Genomic DNA, 3,480 nt, shown 5'->3' with positions numbered 1-3,480 from the left:
TATATATTAATTGGAGATGCATTTTCCTGCCCCTGAAATACATTTTTAAATAATACATTATTTTAAATATTAAATGTCAGTTGAAAGTTAACATTTTTAGTTTAAAAAATATATTTCATTGATCTTCACTGTTTTCCATATATATGTAAAATGTATTTTGGCCAGAAAAAAATGATGGCATAATGTAGATTACTACAGAAAATAGCTTGTTAGCATACTACTTTTACTGCAGTATATAGAATTTAGCATGACCTTGTTAACTCCTGCTTGATTCTGTTGTTGTAGCGTGTTGGTAGTATAGTGAAGTAGTGATGTTAGGTTCTTGAACGGATCGTTTTTTTGAGCCGGTTCTCAGGAAGTAACCGGTTGAGCCGGTTCACAAATCGAACTGAATCGAACTGAATCGAACTTTAGTTCCGGGTTGATGACGCAGGACGCACAGCCGAAGTAGCACGTCCAACTCAAAAAGAACCGAATGAGCTGGTTCAACCAACTGTCGAAGTTTGCCGAGGACTCAACAAGAACCGAATGAGCCGTGGCAAAGTTTGCCGAGGATTACCGAAGATTCTGATGAGTGAGTTGACGATACTGTGCAAGCCTGAGGCGCGTAGGCTACTGGAAATATGTTTCTTTATTATGACTGTTATTAATTTACATGTCATTAAAACCTGCAAAAACCTTTCTGTCGAGTGATGTAAATACATTTTACAATAGTTTATTGTGCATGCATATTATATTTAAAGTTGCTTAAGCGAAATCAAGGAGCTTATAAGACTGGTTTATTCATTCTTTATAATGTAGACATGTAGAACATATATGCGTTTGTGCATCAATGTCTGTAATGTGTGCTGTAGGTGCGAAACTTTTAGGAATCTTACCCAAGTTGTAGGCTAGTCAATATTGGTCAGGTATGTTAGACTAGTTTAAGTGTTTATGTAGTTAATAAAGTCTTACTTGTATCACACTTGACGTTGTTCATTGTTTGCTCATAACTGGAGTCCCTAATCATGCAGATTTATGCTGCAGGCTCTGTGTAGAGTTGTACAGTAAGAAAGTTATTTCCTTTAACCAGGAAATTAACGTTCTTAGAATTTACAGACAGTTGACCCTGAGAGGTCAGCTAAATATCTACAGCGGATCTAAATATTTATAATGAATTATAACTAGTTATGATTAATTATTCATATTTCCCCATGAGCTGATTCGCTACATCTGTTTGGAACGACCGTGCAAAATGTCTGCAATTATTGCTCTCCTTTCAAAGGTATTATTTACGCTGTTTTTAATGCATTCATACTTTCATAATAGTCATAGAAAACCAATTTATTTCTTTATTAGCATTGCTCTACTTCATAATGGGGATAATAAATCCTATCCTATTAAACTCTCTCAGTCACACTGATGTTTCCCGCTTGTAAGCGAAGCGCGATACGACCTCATTCAAACTCGTACACGTAAACTAGCGACTTCAGAGATTAGAAAATCACAGCTAGGCTGATTTGTCTTTGATGTCTCATTAAGACTGCATGAAACCTGGTCGAAACAGGCAGCAAAGAGAGAGAAAAATAACATTAGCCTTTAGCAGTAGGGAAAAAGTTCAACATTGTGCAGACCCCAAGTGTGCAGAAGCTCTCCACTTTCCACTGGACCACCTAAAAAGTTGCGTCAATAAACGCAGCATGTTCTGAGGGGGGAAAAACCCTCACAGGTTTACTCAAACAGCACACACCCAAGTCTAACTCCCACAACATGACTATCACGCTTGGCTTTTAAGGACAAACACAATGTTATTCAAAGGTGTGACCTTTATCTTTATGATGCAAGTACTTGCATTCTGAGTCACTGAAGTTGTAGGCCTTTTTTACATGAATGAATCCTCCCACAGGCAGTTAAACTGTACAATATTTAGCGCGATAGTTGTGAGCGCAATAGCGTCGACCTCACTGCTGTAGTTCTTTTCTTAGAACAGAAGTGGTCTGTGTTTACACTGCGCAGATGGCTAATCTACCAGAGCTCTGCGCTGTCACAATGAGCCCTCCAAAACTAACATTATGAAACGAACGGCGCAAATTACTACCAAAATAGTGAACTACTTCAAAATGAACCCAGCTGATTTCAACTCTCATTGAAATATTAGCCCATTTTTCCACCTTTTCTGCTCTTTACTACATGAGGAATAAGTTGTAAATGTTTGGAAAGGCCTGTGTTTTTTCTTGACTAGAAATGTCTGGGTTAACATTTTCTTTCCTCTTAAGATCAAAGGCTGTGGCACAGTGAATGCTGAGTGCTCATTGGCTTAAAATACTCAGCTTAAAGTTACGTAAACCTGGGTAACCCAAGCATTTGGGCTGCATTGTCTTTCCTGAGAACGACTTACTCTGATTTTGTCAACTCTTTGTTGTTTATTATATCTTAACAACACTAAATCCTAATAATTGTAAGTCCAAAAACCACAAAACCACAAATTTAAAAGTGAGTGAGTGACGTGACATGTGGCCAAGTATGGTGACCCATACTCGGAATTAGTGCTCTGCATTTATCCCATCCAAAGTGCACACACACAGCAGTGAACACACACACACCGTGAACACGACTGGTTTATTCATTCTTTATACTGTAGACATGTAGAACATATCCGCGTTTGTGCATCAATGTCTGTAATGTGTGCTGTAGGTGCGAAACTTTTAGGAATCTTATCCAAGTTGTAGGCTAGTCAATATTGGTCAGTCAGTCGTATCTGAGGATCCGCGAATGAAACTGACCACAAACACCATTAATTTAAGTGAATTATATGGCAATCACACAAATAACTTTATTTTTGAATGTTTCAATATGCGCTGACACAAATTACTTATTTGAATTTTCCATTGATACAACATGGCACTGAGTTAGAAAAGAAATGCGTATGACGTTATTGCTTGATGACGTCAGGAACTGATGAATCGGCTTTTTGAAAAAGTACCGGTTCGCGGAAATGAATCGGACTTTGCATCACTATTAGTTACTGTTGCTATGTCTGACAAACAATGCCGCACACTACACATGTTCTTATGCAGTAAAAAATACATTGCGGAAACAAAGAGGAAACCGACAACGTGCCGACAGACAAGACAGAGCAGGTTACTTTAGGTATGAAACTGTCATGGCACTGGAGAGTGATGACGCGAGGACTCAAATGCAGGAAGATAAGGGCATTTATTAACAGTAAAAAATAAACTAAACAACAAAAACTACCTTGAGGGGGAAGAACAGGCAAACAGGCCAAGGCAACAGGAACATACACACATCCGACAATACTCTGAGACATAACATTAAACAACGAACCAGCACAGGACTGCAGACACAAGGAGAATAAATAGGGAGACAAACGAGGAGGGTAACGAGGGAGACACAGGTGGAGTAACTAAAACACTAATGAGATAACAAGAAGGGCGGGGTCAGACAATAGACAGGAGAGCACATGGCACCAACAACAAACAA

The sequence above is a fragment of the Sinocyclocheilus rhinocerous genome, unplaced genomic scaffold (assembly GCF_001515625.1).
Source record: "Sinocyclocheilus rhinocerous isolate Xijiao unplaced genomic scaffold, SAMN03320098_v1.1 scaffold5898, whole genome shotgun sequence".
In the NCBI taxonomy this organism is placed as follows: domain Eukaryota; kingdom Metazoa; phylum Chordata; class Actinopteri; order Cypriniformes; family Cyprinidae; genus Sinocyclocheilus; species Sinocyclocheilus rhinocerous.
The sequence above is the reverse complement of the archived record's forward strand: the minus strand, read 5'-3'. Positions refer to the sequence as shown.